Raw genomic sequence first — 26471 nt, 5'->3', positions numbered from 1 at the left:
ACTAAATCTCTACCACATGAGGTGCATACATGAACTATGGAGACTTCACCTATGAAGTCTCAACATATATATTTCTACCATAAAATAGCAAGAACAATTTTGGTCCAAATATGACCCAAGAAAGAAATACCTAGGATATAATCAAGACTACGTTGCCTATGCATATAGCTATATCCTATAAAAGCTACCAAACCGAGATCGTACAATGATGCCATTTATTTCAGTTTCATAATAGTCTGTTTTAGAGATTCCTATTTTTGTACATGGAGATGAAAATGACATCATATAAAAGAAGCACCCAAACAGAAAGGTACAGCAGGCAAATGCAAGATGTCCATATACTGTCAACAAAGTGTTGCCAGTTGTAAAAGAAGTCGACATGCTAATATCCATTCATTCAGACTCGTTACTGAGACACCAAGAGAGTGATGGCTGGCAGGCAGTGCATATAAGTGCGGTTACCGAGGCCCCCAAATATTGACAGAGTGCCAGGTTCCAAGAAACTATTGATGTACACAGCCAGCCATAGCTCCAGACACCTCTCAGACAGAGTCTTTAAATGTCACAGATAAATGAATTTTCATGAAACTGGGAGAGAGAAAGGAAGAGCAAGAAGAGCAAAAGAAGACAGAATGAGAGGCAGGATAATAAGAAGAAAGAAGAAAATCGCTTCCATACCACCGGCATGAAAGCCTGTGGCATCTCCTCTCTAAAGTGCCTTGCAAACTTTGTGAGATGAAACCTTATGAATCCGTTCTGAGTTACCAAAGTACTCAAATGCCTTTAATGATTCCATTGTGTATTTAAAAATTTAAGGTGGATACTTGTTTTAGAATAGCTTCAACGAACTATTTCTGAACAAAATAAGATTCAAATATAAATACTGCAGAACTCAATCTTGGAAAAAAATCAAAATAATGGAACCACAGACACAAATAAACACGAGAAAGTGTCCTAAGCAGTTCTCTTAGTATTTTAGAGGTTAAAAGTCAAGGTGCCATGAAAGTCTATTTTTTGCCAAGACACAGACGTGTCCTCTGACAGTTTCCTTTACTGAGTCCCACTGAAAGCAGTGACACCTAGTGGGTTTGTAACGAGATACTAAGAAATACCTTCCTCCACCTCTTTCTCCCAGCCTTTCCACAGAAAACACCTCCCAGGGATGCATATGAGGTGAGTCAGTTACTTGACACATGATTACAGAAAGGAAGCATGGTTATAACTAGAAGAACCAAGTGTTCCTCAGAAATCATGTGAAATGCAATATATTTTAAATATAAGTGAAGCTTTTTCAGTTTGGAAAGTCTTCCATCTGCTGAGGGCACCTTCTCTTGACCTTGATGCACTGTGTCATTAAAAGCAACCAAATATTCAAGGTTAGAATATGGCTTACTTGCACATTTTCTTTTCTATATTAGAGTTGTGCAATCTCCACATTTTACATAGAACAGTCATGCCACTGCCCACAAACAAAATTCTTCCTTCTATTCAAAAGCACACAGGTTAATTTTTTTTCAACCCGCAGCAATATGGCTTCAAAAAGCTTCAATTGCCTTTTTACTAGCATTACAATAAGTCTTGGTATGATTTTTTTTCCTGCACCTGGCTCTGTCTTGGATACCTGGGACCTTAGCAAGTACTTGGAGAATAAAGTGATGTAGCTCATATATTCAAAAGGGGTTTTGTTTTTGCATCAACTTTTTAATGACTTCTTAGTAGTTTTCTTTGTTTATGTTAGGAGATAAAATGAAAGGAGTTAGACTTCCTGCCATGGGAATAAAATTATTTTCTGTTTTTAGAGACTTGGTTATTTTTTGAGATACAACTGACATACATTATTATATTAGTTTTAGGTGTACAACAAGGTGATATGACATCTGTATTCACTGGAAATATTCACCACAATAAGTCTAGTTACCATCTGCCACTATAAAATTTAATACAATGTTATTGACTATATTTTCTATGCTTTATATCCCCATGCCATTTAATTTATAACTAGAAGTTTGTACTTCTTGATCTCCTTCATCCATACTTTCTGGCAACCACCAACTTGTGCTCTGTATCTATGAGGCTGAGTTTTGTTTAGTTTGTTTAGCTTTTTAGATTCCACATACAAGAGAAATCATTTGATATCTATCTTTCTCTGACTGACTTATATCACTTGGCATAATACCCTCAAGGTCCGTCCATATTGTTGCAAATGATAGGTGTTTTTTTTGGCTGAATAGTATTCCATCATGTATATATATCCCACATCTTCTTTTTCATTTATCTATGGATGGATACAGGTTACTTCCATATTCGGTTATTGCAAATAATGCTGCAATAAACATAATGGTGCTTACATCTTTTTGTGTTAGTGTTTTTGTTTTCTTTAGGTAGATACTTCAGATAGATAGTAGTGAAATTGCTGGATCATATGGTAACTCTATTTTTAATTTTTTGAGGAACCTTCATATTGTTTTCCATAGTGGCTGCACCAATTTACATTCCCACCAACATTGCACGAAGGTTCCTTTTTCTCCATATACTAGCCAACACTTGTTTCTTATCTTTTTTTATAATCGCCATTCTAACAGATGTAAGGTGATATCTTGTGGTTTTGATTTGCATCTCCCTGATGATTAATAATACTGAGTATCTTTTCATGCACCTGTGGTCCATCTGTATATCTTCTTTGGAAAATATTTAGGTCCTCTGCCCACTTTTAAATTGTATTTTTTATTTCATTGTCATTGAGATGTATGAGTTCTTCATATATTTTGGATACCAATCCCTTATCGGACATATGGTTGCAAACATCTCCCATTCAGTAAATTGCTTTTTATTGTTGATGGTTTCTTTCACCCTGCAGAAGCTTTTTAGTTTGATATAGTCTCATTTGTTTCCTTTGCCTTTGGAGTCAGATCCAAAAAACCATCACTAGGACCAATGTTAAAGAACTTACTGCCTATGTTTTCTTCTAGAAATTTTATGGTTTCAGGTCTTAGATTCAAGTCTTTAATCTATTTTAACTTTTGCATATAGTGTAAGATAATGGTTCATTTTAATTTGTTTGTAATTAGCTGTCCAGTTTTCCTAACACCATATACTAAACAAATTGTCTTTTCCCTGTTGTATATTCTTGTGTCCTTTATTGTAGATTAACTGACCATATACATGTGGGTTTATTTCTGGGCTCTCTATTCTGTTTCACTGATTTATGTGTCTGTTTTTATGCCAATATCATATAGCTTTGTTCTTCTTTCTCAAGATCTCTTTGGTTATTCAGTTTATTCAGTTTCTTTCATGGTTCCATGTGAATTTTAAAATTATTTGTTCTAATTCTGTAAAAAAAAGTCATGGAAATTTTAATAGGGATTGCATTGAATCTGTTGATTGCTTTGGGTAATATGCACATTTTAACAATATTAATTTTCTCAGTTCATAAGCACAGAATGTCTTTCCATTTATTTGTATCTCCTTCAATTTCTTTCATCAGTGTTCTACAGTTTTCAATGTATAGGTCTTTCATCTCCTTAGTTAAATTTATTCCTAGGTTTAAAAAAAATTTAAAAATTTATTCCTAGGTATCTTCTTCTTTTTGATGAAATTTTGAGCGGTACTGTTCTCTTGATTTGGGGTTCTAGTATTTCATTATTAGTGTATAGAAATGCAACAATTTTGAATATTGATTTTGTATCCTGAAACCTTACTGAATTCACTCATTAGTTCTAATACTTTTGTAAAAAGATTTTATTTATTTATTTACTTTAGAGAGAGAGAGAGAGAGAGAGAGTGCAAGCAGGGAGAAGAGAAGAGGAAGAGGAAGAAGGAGGGGTAAAGAATCCCAAGTAGATTCCTCACTGAGCACTGAGCCCAATGTAGAGCTCAATTTCACGACCTTGAGATCATGACCTGAGCTGAAACCAAGAGTTGGATGCCTAACTGACTGAGTCACCCAGGTGCCCCATAGGTTTTTTATTTGTTTGGTTGTTTGTTTGTTGGTGGAGTTTTTAGGGTTTTCTGTACATAGCATAGAAATTTGTACAGTGACAATTTTACGTCTTCTTTTCTAAATTGAATAACATTTATTTCTTTTTCTTGACTAATTTCTCTGGCTAGGACTTACCATAGTATATTCAATAAAAGTAAGAAAGGTAAGCATTTTTGTCTTCTTCCTGTTATTAGAGGAAAAGTTTTTATCTTCTTACCATTGAGTATAACATTAGTTGTGGGCTTATCATATGTCTTTATTATGTTGAGGTATGTTCTGTGGATAATCACTTTGTAGGGGGTTTTTATCAGAAATTAATGTTGAATTCTGTTAAATGAAATCTTTGCACATACTGAGATGATCATATGATTTTTATCCTTCATTTTGTTAGTGTGTTGTACCATGTTGATTGACTTGTGGGTATTGAACCATGCCTGCATCCTTGGAATAAATCCCACTTGATCACGATGTATGTATGATTCCTTTAATGCACTACTGAATTTGATTTGCTAATATTTTATTAAGGATTTCTGCATTTATTGTTAATCAGAGCTATACACCTGTAACTTTCTTCCTTTTCCTTTTCCCTTTTCCTTTTTCTCTTCTCTCCTTTTCCTTTTTCTTTTTGATGTCCCTGTCTGCTTTTGGTTTCAGGGTAATGGGTGCTTAAAAAATGAGTCTGGAAATGTTTTCTCCTATTCTTTTGGGAGAATTTGAGAAAAATCAGTATTAATTCTTCGAATGTTTCATAGAATTCACCAGTGAAACTGCTCTTGAACTTATGTTTTTTAGAAGGCTTTTCATTACTAATTCAATGTCTTTACTGGTAATTAGTCTATTCCAGAATATCTACTTCTTCATGATTCACTCTGGGAAGACTTAGTTTCTAGGAATTTATTTTTCCTAGGTCATACAAATTGTTGGCTTATAATTGTTCATAGTAGTCTTATTATCCTTTGTATTTCTGTACTATCAGCTCTAATGTCTCCTCTATAACTTGATATTTATTTGTACCCTCTCTCTTTTTCTGAGAGAGTCTAGTGAAAAGTTTGTCATTTTTGTTTATCTTTTCAGAGAAGCAGCTCTTAGTTTTGGTGATCTTTTCTATCACCTTTTTAGTCTTTATTTCATTTATTTCTGCACTAATCAATTATTTCCTTCCCTCTATTAACTCTGGGCTTCATTAGTTCTTTTTATAGTTCCTTTAGGTGTGAAAAATTATTTATTTAAAAATTTTCTTGTTTATGGAAGTAGCATAGTGTTGTTAAGAACTTCCCCCTTAGAATCACTTTTGCTGCATTCCATAGATTTTAGTATGTCTGTTTAGTATTTCTGTTTTTATTTGTCTCTAGGAATCTTTTGATTTCTTCTATGACCCCATAGTTGTAGTTGTTCAGTAACATGTTGTTTAGTCTCCACACACTTGCAGTTTTTTTAGTTTTCTTGTAATTGATACTGTTGTGGTCCAAAAAGATTTCTGACATGATTTCAATCTTCTTTAATTTGATAAGGGTTGTTTTGTGGCCTAACATATGATGTATCCTGAAGAATGTTCCATGTGCAATTGAGAAGAATGTGTATTCCTCTGATTTTAGACAGAATGTTCTGTATATACTTATTAAATCCATCTGGTCTAATGTGTTTAAGGCCAGTGTTTTCTTGTTGATTTTCTGTCTGGATAAATTTATTCATTGATGTAGGTGGGGGTGTTAAAGTGCCCTACTATTATTGTATGACTGCCAAATTCTCCCTTTAGTTCTGTTAATATTTGATTTATATATTTTGGTGTTCCTACGTTAGGTTCATATATTCATTTGCATGGGTTTATAAGCTGGGTTGACCCCTTTGTTTATTGTTATGTACCACCAGCTGCTATTTGTCTTTGATTACAGTCCTTGTTTTAAAGCCCACCCTCTCTAATATGAATATAGATATATCAGCTTTTTATTTTTATTTGCATGGAATATCTTTTTCCATCCCTTCACTGTTAGTCTGCATGTGTCTTTACACTGAAGTGAGTCTCTGGTAGGCACATATAGATGAGTCTTATTTATTTATTTTAAAAAATTCATTCATCCATTCTTTGTCTTCTGATTGGAGAATTTAGTCCATTTACATTTAAAGTAATCATTGATAGGTATGTCCTTATTGCCATTTTGTTCATTGTTTTCTGGTTGTTTTATAGTTCTTCTGTTCCTTTCTTTTTCTCTTGCTCTCTTCCATTGTGGTTTGATGACTTTCTTTAGTGGTATGCTTAGGTTCTTTTCTCATAATCTTTTTTGTACCAACTATAAGTCTTTGCTTTATGGTTACCATGAAGCTTACAGAAACAACTTATATGTATAACAGTCTACTAAAGTTGATAACTTAATTTAAACACATTTTAAAGCTCTATATTTTTACCCCCCACCATTTCATATTTTTGATGTTACATTTTACATCTTTTTATTTATCTCCCCTAATTATTACAGTTTTAATTTTACTATTTTGTCTTCTAACTTTCACAATATCTTTGTAAGTGATTAATCTACTACTTTACTATATATTTGTCTTTCCAGTGAAATTTTTACTTTCATAGGTTTTCTGTTATTAATTAGTGCCATTTCTTTGTAGCTTAAAGTCCCTTTAACCTTGCTAGTAAGGCCAGTTTAGTAGTGACAAACTCCTTCAGCTTTTGCTTGTCTCTTTATCTCTCTTTTGCATCCAAATGATAGCCATGCTGGGTAAAGTATTCTTGGTTGGAAGTGTTTTTTTTTTTTTTTCAGCCCTTTGAGAATATGTTATTCCACTCTATTCTGGTGTGCAAAATTTCTACTAAGAAATCAGCCAATAGCCTTATGGGGTTTCTCTTTTATGTTACTGTTTTTCTCTTCGTGCTTTTAAGAGTGTCTCTTTATCATTAACTTCTGACATTTTAACTATAATGTGTTGGTGTGGATCTTTTTGGGTTCATCTTATTTTGAATTCCCTGGCTTCCTAGACTTGGATGTCTGTTTCTTTCCTAGGTTAGGGAAATTATTTCTTCAAATCAGTTTTCTGCTCGTTTCTTTCCTCTTTATGGGACCCCTATAATGCAAATGTTATTCTGCTTGATGTTGTCCTGTAGGCCCCTTAAGTTGTCTTATTTTTTTTTTTCCCTTTCCTGCTCTGTTTGGGGGATTCCATGCTTTGTCTTCCAGGTTGCTGATCCAGTCTTCCGTTTCATCCAGTCTGCTGTTGAATCCCTATAGTCTATTTTTCAGTTCAGCTATTGCATCCTTGAGCTCTGTGACTTCTGTTTGGTACTTTCTTATATTTTTTATATCTTTGTTGAGTTCTGAGTATGTTCATCCACTCTTTCCCGACTTGGTTAGCATCTTTATGACCATTACTTTGAATACTTTATCAGATAGGTTACTTATCTGTCTGTCTATCATTAAGGTCTTTTTCTGGGGTTTTGTCTTGTTGTTTCATTGAAACATTTTCTTTGTTACTTCATTTTGCTTGACTACTCTGCTTGTTTTATGTATAAGGCAAAACAGCTATCTCCCTCAGTTTTGAAGGAGTGGTCTATGTGGGTAATAAACTTTATTGTTCAACTTTGCCCTAGTTCTTTGTTGTCCTTTAAACATGTGTGATTATCTAAACCACTTGATTTTCTTGATTTGTCTCCATCATTGAAAGAATGCCAAGACCTGTCAGTGTTCCAAGAAGAGGAATTTAACTGAGCACCTAGTTTCAGGATTGAAAGCCAGACCCTCAGGCAGTAGCTTTTAAAGTATATAAACATGTACAGTCCTTTGGCTCTGCAATCATAATACCTGCTGGCCTTCAAACCAGACCAGAAGTTCTAGAGGTATCTGCTGGGCAACAGTTGCAAATATTGGGGCTCCAAATGAGTGCACAGGCTCCTTTCTGGAGTCTTGTCAATCTGAAGTGAGGTCAAGAGGGTGTATAAGGATGGTGCTTCCCTGCTTACATTCCCTAGGAGCACCATATTAGTTTCTAGAAGTGCAGGGAAACTAAAGCCTACTCCTTAGGCTGAAGCCCATGCTAAATATATAGGTCTTTCACACAGGAAGACTGGGGTTGTGTTTTAGTCTACTATCTGTTCAGTGCCCTGGGGATGGTGGACTGTTAAGAACTATCTTTCAGAATCCATGGAGCTCAAGAATGCCAGCACCCTTAGCTCCAGGGCTGGGCCATCAAGGGGCATCTGCTGTGTGGATTGGTACACCCACTGGCTTTAGTTAGGCAGCTGGAAAGTATAAGGGCAGGGCATACTTGCCCGCTTCAGAAAGACAGCAGGTAAATGTCTTGACTGGGTGCACCCATGGTCTCAAGAATGCAGTGGGACAGTGTCTTGTCTGTGTGCTAACTTTACGCTGAGAGCGTATTACAACTGTGGTCACCAACTCCAGCCTGGGAGTGAGGTAGTCCTGCAACCACCACTCTCCTGATTCAGCAAGGCAGCAGAATGGTGCTGAGACCACTTGCCCTGCCTGTCTTATCAAGACAGTCAGAGGGTGCCATGTCTGAGCTCACCTGCCTTTGCAACAGGGTAGGTGGAAAGTGTAAAAATAGTATCTACCAGGGTCTCCAATAGGCCATTTCAAGTGACCCCTGCTGCTTTAGCATAGGATTTTAAATTAGCAAATAAATGTCCTTTACTTATAGTTTGGGTGCTTTTCAAACTGCTGTTTTTCCTCTGGATCTCAGAGCAAGTGAGATAGCATGTGAACCCTTTAAAAGGGTCAGCCCTGTTGGTTTTCTAAGCCAGAAATTTTGGGGGTTCATATCTCTGGTACAGATCCCAGGGGCAACAGCAGCTGATACAACTGATGTGCAGCACCAACCCCCTCACTCTCCCAGGAGACATGCCAGACTGGTGAGATTCCCTCTCCACCTCCTTCCTACTCTGGGTTGCTATACCAGCAGTGGGGTTTTTGGTGAGACTATGCCCCTGCCTCTCTTATCCATCTCAATGTGGTCATTTTATCCTCTGTTGTGGAGAACAGTTAATATAATTTTCAGATCTTTTTCAAGGGGAAATGATCCATATGAAGCTGTGGATTTGATGTGTCCATGGGAGGAAGTGAATTCAGGATCTTCCTACACTGCCATTTTGCAGAAGTCCAAAGACTTGTTTTGAAGACAAAATGAGTTTTAACTCAATGGAAATTGAAGTAAAATCCCAGCCACTGCAATCAGTGAGTGCATTAAAACTTTCTAGATGTATGCCAACTTCCATGTGAGGCCACAATTCAGCCAGGATTACAAAGAAACATTATCCACTTTGCCTGTGGCCATTCTGACATCTTATACTGTAAAGTTATAGATCAAGGCAATCATCTCTAATATGTTACACACATACATACATACACATACAGTGATTTTTCTCCTGTGACCATGTAATAAACAGAAAGTTTTAGTTTACTCTAGGGCAAGGTCTAGCAAACACATTAAAAAACCATGTTAAATTTTTCTGATTATAAATGTAATAGTGTTCACCAAATATTCAGTGACTGGTTAAACAACTGTGGTATACCCCTATAGGGAATATTATGAAGTTCCCAAAAAAGAATAAGATAGATTTATATGTTATATGATAAGATATGTGACACATATAATAATCCTCTTGCATGAATAAAATGAAGACATATGTGTGTATATACTGGCATATACATAAACATTTTTTTTCATGAAGAATATACAAGATACTTTTGATTAGAGGGACAAGGAGATATTTACTTTTGATTATATATATTTTTTTCTGTTCTGTTTGAATTTCCAATCATATGCTTAAAAAATAATGCCAGTAAGAATATTTGAGTGACAAAGTTATGATGAATCTTTTTTCTTTATTTTTCCTCTATACTAAAATACTTATATGATAGTTTAAAATGAATCATCTCTAAAATAGGTTATGTAAAAGTAATTCATGTTATAAAAAAATGGAAAGCTCTTAAAAAAGCTTTAAAAAAAACTTGTAATTCTCTGGCTTAACCATGACCCTGTTGAATTTTTGCTGGGTTGAGTACAGTTTGTGAAGTCTTTTCTCCCTTCAACTTCGGGGAAAGTAGAAAGATTCTTTACATTCTTTAAGGTGGAAGGGCCCCAAACAGCATTATAGTTGTTCTGCTATACATCTTCCGGGACACCCTCCATCAGTATATTGTTTTTGATTGCTAGGATGCTGTTGGAGCAGCACAGGATATATATGACACGTCTCAAAATTGGATAGGTTTTCCTTTCTGGCATTGCTCCCCAAAATGCATGATTCCTGCACCACTTCATAGTAGTATCTGGAATCTCATGATAGAGATCTTGTGATCTTCATGGAGTTGGAAGCAAAAGTAGCCCCATGATGCTCTACAACTACTATAGTGTTTGCACCCCATGATGCTCTACAACTACTATAGTGTTTGCACCAGAATAGTTTCTGGAGGGCTCAGAAATGCTGTTTCCCTGAACATACAGAGATGCTTCTCTGCAAGGTATTTGTGTCTTAGAATTTCTTCAAAGCTAAGAAGCTCAAAGAAGAACAGAGAGGAGATATACTTGGTATTATGTCTTAGGTAACTGACTTACAGATTATAACATCTTTCAGTACGTTTTTTGTTGAAGATTATTTTCCGAGGTAGAGTATTCACTCTCTCTTCCATGCAAACACCTGGGTGTTACCATTCATCTGTTAAGTACCTTATCCTATTTTCAACAAATTTAAGAATTTTCCCACCTTTATGGTTGCTTTTCTTGAAAATAAGATAATAAGGATAATCATTATATTTATTATAACTAACATTCATTGATTGATTTTATGGGTTGGGGAGTTTACTTACACTATTTTTATTTAATTCTCAAAACACCACTATTGTTTTTCTTGTTGTTCTTGTTATTATTGTTATTTTATATATGAGAAAACATAGACTTAGAAATGTTGAAAAACTTGTCAAATGTCACAAATTCATTAACAGGTAGATAATACTCACATTTACATTGGGCTGATTGAAACCTCCCTTAAGATCACTTTTAAGAATAGGTTTACATGACAGAAGTACAAAGCATGCTCAGAGCTTTCTTTTTGCTTTCTAATATTTCTATTACTCTCTCTCTGTGTGTGTGTGTGTGTGTGTGTGTGTGTGTGTATGAGAGAGAACTCCAAATAAAATGTTATATAAAAATTTTTTTCTCTAGGACTCCATTTTCCTCACCTCTAAAATGGATAGCACCTATCTCAGAGATCTATTACGGGGACCAAATGAGATAATACACGTGAAAGCACTCAGTACACCTAAAATAAAACATTATCATTATTGCTATACATATTTCCCTCCTTTGCATAATGGATGTGTTCTGGAGAAGGTGATTATGGAAATACATAGGCTTAACTTCTATTATCAAATCACAGAGAAATTACATTATAAAATCACAGAAAAAGACTCCCAACAGATTGTGATGAAGACTTGAGTAAGTTCAGGGGCAGGTTGTCCTTATGAGTGTTATACTGGAAGCAGTCTGTGTGTTGGCATCACTTTCTAGAGTCTCTTGTCTCCCTCTCCTCAGCCTTCTTGTTCTGGTAATTCCTGAATCTACTCCATTAGTTTCCAGAGATGAATTCATTCTTTTCTTTTTGCAGGTTATGAGGTCCAGTGGAATTTGCATAAAACAATAATACTTCACCTGATGGCCCTATCCCACACATGATATAGAATAGAAAATTTCTTTGAGATTACCAATTGGATAAATTCATTAGTAACCTACTTACTTTTTATGTTTGGTTCTAAGTTTCAGTAATATGTAGTAATAATACTTGTATTCGATTCATCATATTCATTATATTGAAAGGCTTCTGGGTCAGGAACCATGTCTTCTACTTTCTTTGAAACCCTATACTTACTAATGAGTCCTATAAATAAAATGAAACTTTAAATAGTACTGACTTCACTTTCAACTCATAGCTGAACCTGACTCTGGGCTTGTAGTGCTATTTTCTCTCTCTAGTCTCATCAGACATGAGTGTGTTATGTTATTGACTGAGGACAAGCTACATGCTCCCACAATTCACTTCTTTCTAACAACCAGCTGCATCTTGGAGCTTACTTTTTTATGAAGAACTAGAACTAGTCCTAGAACTAGGACTTACATTAATGCTGTGATTCTTCTTCTCTCAGGACATCCTTTATTTGTGGAAAATATTCAGAAAGAATGGAATTTTAAAAATAAACCATCTGTTGCTCAGATCTTGAGAAAAGCAATGATGTTTGAAAACACTAGATTTAACTAATTAGGAGCACAAAAGCCTTACTAAATGTATTAGCTTTCTTATGTTTATAGCTCAGGTAGGAAACAAGATCCAACCTTAGCATGCCAACAAGTATCAAGTGAGAGACGTTAGCAGAGTCTACATCCTTACGAGGTGGCTTGGACATATCAGCTAGAAGTATTCCTTATAAATTCTAAGAGGAAACCTTGTTCCAGATTATTTTACACATGACAGCAGCCTTGGAAGCCACCAGACAGCCTGAATTGGTTCTAGACCAATTAAAACAAGATACATTAATATTTCATTTAATATTTTGTCATATGCAGACTATAGGATCTACTCAAAATCACATTTATTTTACTACTCATTCATATTTCCATTGCTGTCCGTTATTCCCACTTCACCAATCATCCACTTATTCATTACACAATAAGTACTGAGTACATTAGGATAATGAATAGATAGACATATGGCAGATGGTTGATAAACAGACTGATAGATGGGTAAATAGATAAATAATAGCTAACTAGATTAAGTACATATTAGTCATGACCTTAAGAAATTGGTAATGAAGGAAATTCCAGATGCAGAAATATTGAAGAATAGATGGGATTTCAAAATATGGAAAGGAAGAGAAAGCATTTCAAGCAGAATAACCACATGAACAAAAAAGTCATCATGCATTGGGTAAAGCAAATCAATTTGAGATACCAGTTACACCAGTTAGAATGGCCAAAATCAACAAGACAGTAAACAACAAGTGTTGGAGAGGATGTGGAGAAAGGGGAACCCTCTTACACTGTTGGTGGGAATGCAAGTTGGTGCAGCCACTTAGGAAAACAGTGTGGAATTCCTTAAGAAATTGAAAATAGAGCTTCCCTATGACCCTGCAATTGCATTACTGGGTATTTACCCCAAAGATACAGATGTAGTGAAAAGAAGAGCCACTTTTACCCCAATGTTCATAGCAGCAATGGCCACAGTCGCCAAACTGTGGAAAGAACCAAGATGCCCTTCAACAGACAAATGGATAAAGAAGATATGGCCCATATATACAATGGAGTATTATGCCTCCATCAGAAAGGATGAATACTGGGGTGCCTGGGTGGCTCAGTGGGTTAAAGCCTCTGCCTTCAGCTCTGGTCATTGATCCCAGGGTCCTGGGATCAATCCCCGCATTGGGCTCTCTGCTCAGCAGGGAGCCTGCTTCCCCCTCTCTCTGTCTCTGCCTGCCTCTCTGCCTACTTGGGATCTCTGTCTGTCAAATAAAGAAATAAAATCTTAAAAAAAAAAAAAAACAAGGAAGAATGAATGCCCAAATTTTGTACTAACATGGATGGGACTGGAGGAGATTATGCTGAGTGAAATAAATCAAGCAGAGAGAGTCAGTTACATGGTTTCACTTACTTGTGGAGCATAAGGAATAACATTGAGGACATTGGGAGATGGAGAGGGGAAGTGAGTTGGGGGAAATCGGAGGGGGAGACAAACCATAAATGAGAGACTGTGGACTCCGAGAAACAAACTGAGGGTTTTGGAGGGGAAGAGGGTAGGGGTTAGGAGCCCGGTGGTGGGTATTATGGAGCGCACGTATTGCACGGAGCACTGGGTGTGGTGCATAAACAACGAATTTTGGAATGCACAAAAAAATTAAATAAAATTAAAAATAAATAAATAAATAAAAAACAAATCATTTGCTTTGTGAAAGGGAGTGGCAAGAAATAAAATTGATAATTTTTAGGTAAATTAGGACTAGATAACAAGGGAACTTAAGTGCCAACCAAAGATCATTACTCTGTCGAGAATATAAATCTAAGGAAAATTGGGCAAACAAACCATTAGCGTCACAATTTCAGTAGAGAATAACCTCTCACAGCCTCTGAGGTTTTGGAGTTCATAGGGAGATGCTACATTAGTGGTAGAGAAAACGTTTTTATATCTAGTGAGTCTTACTCCAGCTGAGATTATCATGCTCCATCTATTAAGGTTAATCACATCACATGACTTGAACAAGAATCTCACCAGCGCCTAACCACATCAGCATTGGTCCTTCATTCTCAATAACAAATTCTACTGAGCTGCTTAAAGGCTGATAGTGAGTCTGGCTCAGATGAGAGAGATGAGTATCTGTGTACATGTAAAATATTTGTGGAAAAGTTTGACATAAGCTGTCATTTGACTTTGAATAGAACCAGTATGTTCATCAACAATTGCTTACTTACTTATCCTAGTTCTGGTTCTCCCTATAATACAAAGGGTCATTTCAGTGTATTTGGAACCCTGAGATATCCTTTAAGGTCCATTGCTAAATGTATACAGAATTCTTTGGTTCTAGACATCATAGAAATATCCCTTTTACAACACTTCCCATCTCCTTCCCTCTTTATAGCTTACTATTGCACTTACTGACTTCTAATATACTTGATATTTTATGTGTATATTTATTTTCCATCCTTCTCCTCCAAATACTAGCTCTTTGAAAATACCAACTTTTTATATTTGTTTAATTTGTTTACCAAGAACCTAGAGCAGATACTTGTTGGAAGACTACTTTTGAAAATGAAAACAAAATATAGAAGACAGTAAGCAAATACTAACTGGAGTATGAGGGAGAAAAGCTTTCTAACTAAAGCCTTCCTCAAAAAATTCATATATCATACAATTTGAAAATATCAACTAATAACTTTGTGAATTAATTTTCTAAAGATTTTTAAATTTTATTTATTTGACAGACAGAGATCACAAGCAGGCAGAGAGAGGCAGGCAGAGAGAGAGGAGGAAGCAGGCTCCCTGTGAGCAGAGAGCCCGATGTGGGGCTGGATCCCAGGATCCTGGGATCATGACCTGAGCCGAAGGCAGAGGCTTTAACTCACTGAGCCACCCAGGCACCCCATGAACTAATTTTCTGTAGAACTTACAGCACTATCTAAAATGCACCTATTCACTTTCTTACTGTTATTGAAATAATGATCCCTTTCTTTCCATTTTATAGATATGGAAATCATGGCAAGGAGAGATGCTCTGGGATACAGCAAATGAATTTAGGGCCTCTGACTCCAAGGGCTAGGTTCTATCCACTATTTTAAACCAGTTTGTATTTTATAAGCAATAGTGGTTTAGTGCTGAATTGCATAATATGTTAGAATTTGAAACCAATAAATAATGCCACTAACTTAAAGTCTCTCTATTAGTAGATGGCCTTCTCAAAGAAATGATGAAACAAATAAAAACAAAGGGCAATACAGAAAGAAGAAAGGTGAACACTTCAAAAGGCTAAATATGGTCATTTTTAAGTTTAATTTTAAAATTCGGATTGTTCTTTCATCATAATTGTATTGTAACTTACTGGCAGAAAAGAATGAGATTTAGTATACTATGCAAATGATAGTAGGTCAGCCACAGCTCAGTAACCTCTGGGCACATTATGGCCTCTCTTTCCTCAGAGCCTCCTTTATCCTGAAAATATCTTCTGGATTAAAAATATCATTCAATGAATCATATTTTTCAATATAAAAATCCAAACTATCAAAGTACTAAAAGAAAACATTGGTAAATCTTTCCATAATCTTGGCATGGGGGAGGGCTTTTTACCTATATGACTCAGTATCTAGAAGCCATAATAGGAAAGATTGCACTAAAAAAACCCCAAAACCCTCCTGTATGACAAAAATACACCATAAACAGAATGGTTTTTTTAAAAAGTAAACTAGGAAAGATATTTGCAATATTTTCATGTAGATAAAAGAATTTGCAATATTCATATAGATGAATGGATTATCTCCTTAATGTATAAATGCAAGAAATCAATAAGAAAAAGATCAAGAATCCAACAGAAAGAAGTAAAGGAGACAAACAGACACATTATAGAAAAATAAATATCCAAATTATCAAACACATTAAAAGATGCTCAGAATCACTCATAATAAGGAAAATAAGGAAAATGCAAATTAAACATATAGTGAGACATCATCTTTCACCTATACAACTGGCAAAAATCCAAAGTCTAAAAAGACACTATTTTGCTGAGGCTGGGGATAAGAGATATTTTCACATATTACCCATGGGACTGCTCATTAATACGACCCTTCTGGAAATCAACTTGGCAAAATTTAAGATGAATGTAACCCTTTGAACCAGCAATTTTACTTCTGAGAATTTATCCTGCTGAAAACCAGCACATCTACAAAATGATTAATTGTACAAAGTTTTTCACTGGAGCATTGTTTCAAATCATGAAAATTCTTTATAAGTAGGGACTGGTAGAATAAACTATGACACATTTATGTAACGGGATACTGTGCAGCTGAATAAAAATGTTAAGGTTTGATATGGAAAGATCTCCAAGATACACTGCAGAATGTAATATTGAGAACTGCATTGAAAAATGTGAGATTGACCAATTCAAGAATAATCACATATGACTTCTAAATGCCTCGAGGAGTACCTGGCTCATAGAAAGTGCTCAGTAGGGGCGCCTGGGTGGCTCAGTGGGTTAATCCTCTGCCTTCGGCTCAGGTCATGATTCCAGAGTCCTGGGATCGGTCTCTCTGCTCAGCAGGGAGCCTGCTTCCTCTCTCTCTGCCTGCCTCTCTGCTTACTTGGGATCTCTGTCTGTCCAATAAATAAATGAAATCTTTAAAAAAAAAAGTGCTCAGTAAATTTGATTGACTAAGTACTATAATAAAAGAAGTTTTGCATGCCAAAAAAAAAAAAAAAGAATAACCTCATATGAAAGTAAAAACAAAAGTTTCATGGCAATGATAAATGGTTCCTGAGCTCCCCCATCTTGTAGCCACTGGTGCAACTAACATTTCAGCAGATATGGTAAACCAGTATTTGGCTTCCTTGGGACTCTATCACCTTGAACAATAAAATGGCTTCAGGTTCTTCCCTAGCTCTTCCCTAGCTTCCCCAGGTTCTTCCCTCCCTAGCTCAACAGCATTCTTATGAAGTTATTAAAAGCTGCTCCTTTCTAGGTCCAATGGAGTTACTAGTCAAATCTAAAATGACATTAAAATGTTGCAATCATGGCATTGTTAACAATAGATAAATTATGGAAAGAATCCAAATGTCCACCAACTACGAATGTATAAAGAAGATGTACTCAGCCATCAAAAAGAATGAGATCTTGCCATTTCCCACAACGAGGATGGAGCTAAAGTATATTACTAAACAAAATAAGTCAGCCAGAGAAAGACAAATACCTTATGATTCCTCTCATACGTGGAATTTAAGAAAAAACAACAACCACAGAGGAACATAGGGCAAGGGCAAAAGAGAGATAGAGAGAGACAGAGAGAGCGAGAGAGAGAGAGAGAGAAACCATAAGAGATTCTTTAAAGAACAAACTGAGGGTTTTTGGAGGGGAGGTGGACAGGGGATGGGCTAAATAGGTGATGGGGATTAAAGGGGGCACTTGTGATGAGCACTGGCTGTTGTATATAAGTGATGAATCACTAAATTTTACTCTTGAAACCAATATTACACTATATGTTAGCTAACTAGAATTAAAAAAAATAAAAATAAAATGTTGCAATCATGAACTTTTGGGATAAATTCCATTTAAAAGCCCAGGGTGAGGGGCACATGGAGGGCTCAGTTGGTTAAGGGGCTGACTTTTGGTTTTGGCTCAGTCATGATCTCATGAGTCATGGGTTACGAGATCAAGCCCCGCATCATGCTTGGTCCTCAGAGGGAAGTCTGCTTAAAGATTCTCTCCCTCTGCCTTTCCGCCCTGCTTGCACTCTCCCCTGACCCAAATAAATAAATAAATCTTTAAAAAGAAAAAGCCTGGGGTTATTCCCCATTTGATCTATTTTCCATGTGTTGAATAGAGATCTGGTTACCCACCTGTTGCTGTATAAGAAGAAAACCCTTTTCTGTAGGAGTCTAAGTGTATGAAATTATTAAAAATAATGAGTATAATATATTCATTGCTGGATAACATTTATCAAGGTGGTATATTCAGTATGCACAAGATTAGGAACATGATGCAAAATACAGCATCAGGCAGATGATGTATGTTGAATACTTGGGGGTTCCTAAAGGAGAAGCCTATATAAACAGTATATTATAATTAATTATAAGTTTAATAACAGCAGCCTAATTTTTGTATAATAAGCAACACATTTATTCACTGGTCAGAAATTACAGCCTTAGTCCAACAAGCTGTTTCCCCAGAGGTTCCCTCATTTACAGTCGGAGTGCTAATTGGAACAAGCTATAAAAGCTCCTAAATTTGATTCCCCACTTCTTTTATCCCATTATTATTATTATTATTATTATTATTATTGGTAAACAGATAACTGGTGAGTTATCCATTCTGTGTAAGAATTTCTTCCTCTGGGTTGTGATTTATTTCAGGCAATCATTTTAAAACATGGAGAAAAAAAACAAAAATGGAGGAACATAGGAACGAAGTATTGATTGATTGCTTATTAATAAACACCTAATATGCTCTGGGTATTTTGCTAGCATTAAAGACAGAGATAAACATAGTCCCTGCTCTCAAACATTTCAGTCTTTTGGGGAGAAAGGAAAGTAAAATCCAACTAGTTATGACATAGGATAATAACTGCTATCCTTGAATACAGCATAAATAGCTATGTGGGAACAAGGCATGGGACCCTAACCTTTAATGAGAAGGTTCAATAACAAGTTTAGAGGAGATGATGCCTGAGCTGAAACTTGTAGAATGGGAGGAACTGATCAGGCAAAGACTAGAGAGGATAGAAAGAAATACCAGGTAATCGTTAAGAGCAAAATACAAAATATAACATTTTTAAAAATTTAAAATTATTGAGAAAGGTAGAATATAATCCATTCAGAGAACTGTAGGTGATTCCTGACAGGATACTAGGTAATGTTTGGGAATAGCAGAAAATGAGGTTCAAGAGGTGGGTAGTGCCCATCACCACCAAGTTGTGATGAAAGCACGGCTCTAGATAAGATGGTCAGGGAGGGCTGAGACCTGAATGAAGAGAAAGAGCCAGCCATGCAAAGCTCGGGGAGAAGAGCATTCCCAGCAGAGAAGAGCACTCAGTGTACAGATAAGTCTCTTCCAAAGAGTGCTTAAAGAGCTAGGGGAACTGATTCCTGGGTGTCAGAGATGAGCAGAACAATTCCAAAATACTATTCCCCTGACTATTATCTAATCTCTTTTGTTGTCTCTGGAACCATGGCTCTTTCCCATCAATGAATTCATTCAGTCCCTGTAATCAACTCTGATTAGTGTTGTTTAACATCAATCTTTTCTACTTTTTTTCAAAGAAAGATACCAATCAGTTCTGCACACCCCTGCTTGTTAAAAGCAGCACCTCTCCTGCTGACTTACCGTTCTCTTAATCAAAAGGGCAGGAGGAAGCAGTTGGGATTCACTTTTCTTTTTTTTTCTTTCAAAGTACACAAATGTCAACTTCCTCGAGGATGTTTGGCATAGCTGAGTTCAGTCATGTAATGTACAAAGTCAGCTGCATCAAAAGGCTGCAGGCTGCCCACTGCTAAAATGGAGGGAGAAAAGGAAACCAAGGGCTTCTCTGAAGTGTGAATGAGTGCATAGGCCACCGTCATATGTGTATTTACACTGAGGACATGCTGAGCTGACAAGGGAGTTTAGGAAACGTAAACCTCTACCACTACACTTCTGTGTTTTCACCTTTGAAACTCTGGAGCAGCATATTCTCCCTTTCCTATTTTTACAGTTGCACCCAGCCATGTAGTTTTCATATAGCTTTATAACAATCCCAAGACATGGTCATTTATGTGTATTTAAAAGTTATTTTCACTACCAGTCCTCCAACATCTAGGCAAAGGGTCTAATTCTCCTTGCCTCTATAGACTTGAAAGCGTTAGCCCCCTAGAACAGGCACCCACACCAGGTCGTTCACTCATTTCATTCATTCATTTATTCATTCATTCATTCATCCATCTATTCATTCAGTTCTCTTACTCTTTTTTTAAATGGGCCAATTAACTCTCTTACTCTTTTAACAAATAACTAACTATCATGTGGCTTCAATATGACAAACCCTTGTCAACAATTCCTGTTGGAAGATGCTTCTAAGAGTTAGAAGCAGAATGTAAGTTTTCTAAAGAATTTATTACCTTAGTTTTTAAAAGATTTATTTATTTATTTTAGAGTGGGAGCAAGTGAGAGAGAGAGAGCGTGCGCGCGAGCACACATGAGCAGGGGGGAGGAGCAGAGAGAGAGAGCTAGACAAGCAGACTCCCCACTGAGCAGGGAGCCTGATGCAGGGCTCAATCCCAGATCCTGAGATCATGACCTGAATCAAAACCAAGAGTCGAATGCTTAACCAACTGAGTCACCCAGGCACTTCAGGTTTATCATGTTAAACTATAACGTAACTTGGCTTCAGAAATAAGTAAAAAGTCTGGAAGTAATATTTATGCACATGTCTAAACCTGAACACACATTCCCATAAAGCACAAAAATCATCATTTATAGTTATGGTCCCTAAACAAAGTTACAGCTCTGCTGTTATTTAATATATGTAACAATGTCAAGCTGGTAATGGTTCACAAATAACATTTTGTGCAACTTCATCATTGTTCTAATGTGAATACTTAAGTTATGAGGAGGTATAAGGTGACATAACATAGCTCAAGAGTTTCAGCCAGAGCTAGAGTTCAAGCTGCAAATTCATAATCTAGGATCTTCTATTTTACATGATGACCATTTATTAGGTGGGGATAAGGAGTAGAAAGGAGGGGAATACAAAGTCTTAGCATCATTAGTATGGAGGGACAAGGAGAGATGTGAGATGCTATAACAAAACAAAACAAATAAAACAAACCCTGGTCTAGAGAAAAACTCACTTGAAATGCCTCTGAATTCATTCCTGAGACGAACACAAAAGAAAGGTATATATGGGATCACTTTTATATGCAATAAATTGATACATCATTCCCTCTTTCCATGTGTTTAAAAAAAAAAAAAACCTCTTAGAGTAATATTTCCCAAACTTCCCTGGTCATACCAATCGACTAGGTTTCTTATTTCAGATACAAATACTGAGACTGTTCCATGGAAGTTTCTGATTCTCTGTCTGAGGTGGGATCCAGAAATGTGCATATTTCACAGATAACCCTGATGATTCTTAGGTTCAAGGATGCAAGAAACACTGTCCTAGAGAAACCTTTGCAAGAGCAGCTAAAAAATTCTTCATTCCTAATGAATCATTGCGTTTCAAGATGTTAAGCAGGTGCAGACTCTCAGAGCAAAACTACAAACTCATATGTTCCTTTAAAATAGCTTTAGATATATTTACTGAGTTGTAGGGCTTTTAGCAATAGCAAAAAGCCAAATGGGGTTCTTAACTAGTTCACTCCCACTGAAGCATCAACTTCGAACTCCCAAATATCAATCTCTGATTAAAAAAAAAAAAAAAAAAAAAAAAGGCCTGAGCTCAGTAAACATCCTTAATTGCAAGCAGAGTTTCTTTTTTTGTTGTTGTTTTTATTTAATTGTCTTTCAATCTGGCGGATCAAATTACTAATTTCTATCCTTTTGGAGATGATCTTCAGAAAAACCAGTCTGCTTCTGTTGCATCCCAGACATATCAACAACAGTAATAAGAAGAAACCATATCAAACAAAAATAACTCATAATAGAAAACTCCACATTGGGACCCAGTACCCCTCCTGCTCAGTGAAACATCTGTCTTCCACCTTTTTTACACTCAGAAATAAGCCCTTTCACATCATCTCACCTCTCTGATGAGTTATTCTCTTTCCTTCCAAATTCTGAGACAACACTCTTCTGCTCTTCCAACTACCTTTTAGAAAAAGACACAGTCAGAAAACACTGCCTAAGATGAGCTCCCTTCCTTGTGTCTTTCAGTCAGACCCTTATTAAATGGATACCAAGCAAACCAACAAAAAACAAAAATACTCCTGTCACTTCTTTTGCAATAATTCCACAATCTTGAGGAAAATTGAATTTTGGGGAAAAGAACGGTCCACACCCTCTTATAAGCATGAGAGGGAGGGACAATGACTGTAAAGAATGTCTTTTAATTGTGGTTGTACTGTAGTTGTATTAAGAATTGCACAATTAATTCCCACTATCAAATTAAACTGGTAAACGGGCCTAGATTAAAAACACAAGTTTGCCTTGCTCATTTTCCTCAGTTATACACAAAGTAACAATAAATTCAGTTTGCCATAACTACTGTATTGTTACTTTGGAGGAAAAAATTATTTTTCTGTTTCTCAATAGTTCATATTGAGATGATCAAGACCACGCTCAGTGATGTATGTATTTGTAGGGCTGTGGCTATGGCTAAAATAAGCACCTAATTTAGTAGACTATTACCCTTAGAAACTTGAAACACAAGAATTTTTCCAATTCTTGTTGGAAGAACAGAAAGACAGGGTGTGTCTCTTGAGTAGGGTAGAGGCTAAGAGACAGAGAGGGGGATAGCCTGCAGCAGGAAATGCACCTGACTGTCAGAATCTGGGAGGATCAGACAGCATCAGAACAGCATTAGAGACAGTGCCCAGAGGTAGCGGCGAGGTAGGGACTCTTGAGGCACAACTGAAAAATTATAGATGGTAGGTGGCCATGGCTTTAAGAGTCTGTCTCCACTGGCCACAACAACATTGGCAGTCAACATTTGCAAGGTCTCTTTAATTATGCCAGTGACCAAGCTGGCCTCTTGGATTGGGCTAGAACGACAACTGACAAGCTGCCCTAGCCTCCTTTGGGACTCCAATGATAAAGCCACAGCAGCAGCAGCAAGAGGCAGAGCACAGCTTTGACCTGCAGTTCCTGCCTATCAAAGAGCTTGCCCTGTCTGCTCCCACTGACAGGCAGATAAATACAGAGATCTGTCGGCAAGTACATATTTATGTATATCTACGGCTCCTTCATACAAACCTACAGAGAATGCATAACAACTTCCAGTGGTGTAACACATTCACCCACTAATGGGGTGAGACCCATTACTCACAAATGGGTGAAAAGAAGCATCAATATTCAGGTCTTAACCCCAGTTTGTGGGCAGAAACCTGTCATTCCATTGCAGGCCGATAGGTCTCCTATTCAGACAGTCCTTGTTTAATTTTCTAAACACCCTTTCTCTAAATGGGGCTACTCTACACTGTGCAGAGAGACAGGTTTGACAAGCAGAGCCATCAATTTTGCATTCCCTATGCTAACTGCTGGGAAAAATTAGGCCTCGTATATATCTGGGACTGCTGGCTGGGGAGGCAAAAGAGTTTAATACTTAGGAGGTGTTTTCTACATTAGAGACTCAAAACTTCATGGAGGGTTGTCCCTGTTCAAAATACATGAAGGTGGGGGCACCTGGGTGGCTCAGTAAGTAGAGCATGTGACTCTTGATCTTGGGGTTGTGAGTTAAAGCCCCATGTTGGGCACAGAGTTTACTTAAAAAAAATGCATGAAATCTGGAGTGTCCAAGAAAGTATATCGATGGTCTACCATGGGGCATACATTATGCTTAAACCCAAAAGATAGAAAAGTAAGTCATGGTCTTCTCTAAAAGGAGATCTGAGTAGGCAAAAAAAAAAAAAAAAAAAAAAAAAAACTCAAATAACTATAGCATAAAATGGGGCACTTACTTTAAGAATAGAACATAGCAATGTGTACATACAATTTTTGGTCAATGAAAAGTTGAACATAGGTGTGATACATTGGCAAAATTGTTACTCTTCAAGAAGTGTCAGAACTGTCCCATGAAAGGCCAACTGGGAACATGATTGACAGTGATGGGTGACTAGACACACAGCAAAGGACACATTAATGAGCATTGTTTCTCATAACGAAGTGTGAGAATACCTTTGGGATCTCTGAGATTGCCTCCAGTCTCAGAAGGTGAGACTTCACCTCCAGGGTGAAGACAAAGCTTGGAATGGTTATGAGATTTCTGCTAGCACATAGTCTGTTGGTATTGATCTAGTTGAACTGAGGAAGGAAGGGAGAAAACGGAGGAAAATGTTTCTATTGCTATTTAGAAGTCAGTAGGGAGAGCTGGGAACGATATAGAACTTCCCTCTGGGGGCAAAAAAAAAAAAAGCATAGAGATGGACAGAAAACAAAACAAAACAAAACAAAACCACCACCACCACCACCACCACCACCACCACCACAACAACAACAATAACAAAAAAGAACCTTCCTCCTGAACCCCCTTGAGCAGATCAGAACTTTATGATATTTGAGATTTCCTGCAGAGTTGTGCATATCCAAGACTCACAAATGGGAACCCAAAGGAGTTTGTGTGACCCCTGAGTTTATTCCCTGAAAATGTTGAGAGCATATTATGTTGTTCAGGGATACAATAAAGCCCTCACTGGTCAGAGGCTTGAGTGACCCCGAGGGTCCATTCTCCAATCTGGTTCTGCCTTATAAGTAGTAACCAACTTCACTAAAATCAAACCAAAACGTCAGGAGGACCCTGCAGTTAGGAGATATTTTCCAGTTAAAGTGATGGTTAAGTGGGACCAGCTTTAGGGCTGGTAGGGAAGAGATGAGCAGGGTGTTGTTAATGTGTTTCTGAAATATCCGCCCCTCGCCCCCCGCTTTAAAAAAATCTCCAGTCAGGACTACATTTGAGTTTTGATTGCTCTACATCTGAATGACTACAATTTTCTCCCAGCTGGCATCTCTGGCGGGACTTACCCCTCTCAAACTACTCTGCACACTATAGCCAGGTCAACTCCTAAAACACTGCTTTCGTTACTGTGGCTTGCTCAGTTATTCAGCAAACCCATATTGAGTCTTAATTGTACAACTATATGTTCTCATCACCCACAAAGAATAAATTCTGGATTCCATATGCCTTTCCAAATTCATATCTTAATTTTTACCAACATGGATCTCATCTCTAATTTCATTACTTTCTGTGCACACCAACTTCATTCCCACAGCCATGCCTTCTTCCAGTTTGCAAGTTTTCTTCATTCTCACTACTTCTTTGTTTTCTGACATCACACCATGGCAGTCCATATTTCCTTCTTCCCAAAAGCCCCTTTTCCCTCCATTTTTCAATGCTCAGCTTTTATATATGCATATACAAACATAGCTAAAGCTCTCCCTCTACTATGAAGACTTCCATGTACTAGTACAGGCAACCCCGCTGTGAATTCTTGTAGCAGAGACTATCTTTCTCCATTGCTCATTTTGGTGCATAATAATAGGCTAGTAATTTCCACTTAATTAGTTTTAGGATCTAATTACTAATCTGCAACAAGACTACACAAACTATAAGCTCCTTGTAAGCAGGTATTATATCTTTGATAATCAGTAACACTGTTAACTATTGTGAAAGACATTAATTAAGATTATCATCATACTTGTTTCTAAATTTAAATTGTACCTCTTCCCTTTTTTAAGCATCAAAAAAATAGTGACAATAAAGGGAACACAATAAATTTATCAACATACAATGGTTAATGATCTTCACTGGCTACAACAATATTGTATTTTCTGTTGGTTTCTCTCCTTCTCACATGCAATATTTACTATTGGACACACTCTACCCTAATGCTAAAATTGCCCAATTAAATTTTACACTAATTAAGATTTGGGTGTTGTTAGCACCAACCTAGAGGTAGAGCAGCTATAGGGCAACTGAGACCAAGTTCAGGATATAAGATCTCTGAAAATTCAAGGAGCCAAGAACCACTGTGGGAAGCATAGCAAATGGTCCAACATGCAGTTGGCCAAGGTTGAGTGCTACTTCTTAAAAATAGGGCTTGATAGCAGCCTTACTTATTATTGATATAATATTGATATAGAGATTTTTCCTCAAAATATAACAACTACAGAAACGGGAATGTGAACAACATGACATGAAGATCAAAATCAAGGTCAGAACCGAGGACATCAGATTAAAATGTGAAATGGATAATGAATCACTTATAAGATTAAAAATCAAATTTTGAATGGGAAAAGGCATAGATAGAAGCATAGAGAACACAGTTCTAAAGATGGTGTTCATGTTTCTATGAAGGAAAAAATGAAGCAGATAGAGGGATAGGCTTATTATATTTTTTGGGTATGAATATTGAGAGGTTTAAATCAGGTAAGAAGATAAAAATAACTAAGAGAGTTTGGACTGGAAGACTGAGAATAATAGTCAGGGATAGTGAATCCAGTGACCTAGGCAGACAGTGAGGTCAGCAGTTAGAATATCAGGTAGCCAGGACTGTGACCTAAGTGAAAAGGCTGTAAGTAGAACATTCATTCATTCATTCATCCTACTT

General features: G+C 36.8%; 1 protein-coding gene across 11 annotated transcripts in view; it reads right to left on the bottom strand.

The window, feature by feature from the left end:
* Window positions 1-26471, bottom strand: part of ZBTB20 (zinc finger and BTB domain containing 20) — an 813196-nt gene that overhangs the window by 271607 nt on the left and 515118 nt on the right. Inside the window, exon 1 of one of the 11 annotated variants that reach the window (XM_046003206.1) lies at window positions 16669-16721. The exons of the other annotated variants lie outside the window; for them this stretch is intronic. The gene's annotated coding sequence lies outside the window, so the exon portion shown is untranslated. Of the gene's footprint in view, window positions 1-16668; window positions 16722-26471 lie in introns of those variants that run through there. 11 annotated transcript variants of the gene reach the window in all.

This window comes from Meles meles, chromosome 4 (assembly GCF_922984935.1).
Source record: "Meles meles chromosome 4, mMelMel3.1 paternal haplotype, whole genome shotgun sequence".
Taxonomy (NCBI): domain Eukaryota; kingdom Metazoa; phylum Chordata; class Mammalia; order Carnivora; family Mustelidae; genus Meles; species Meles meles.
This window is presented reverse-complemented; position numbering and strand designations above follow the sequence as displayed.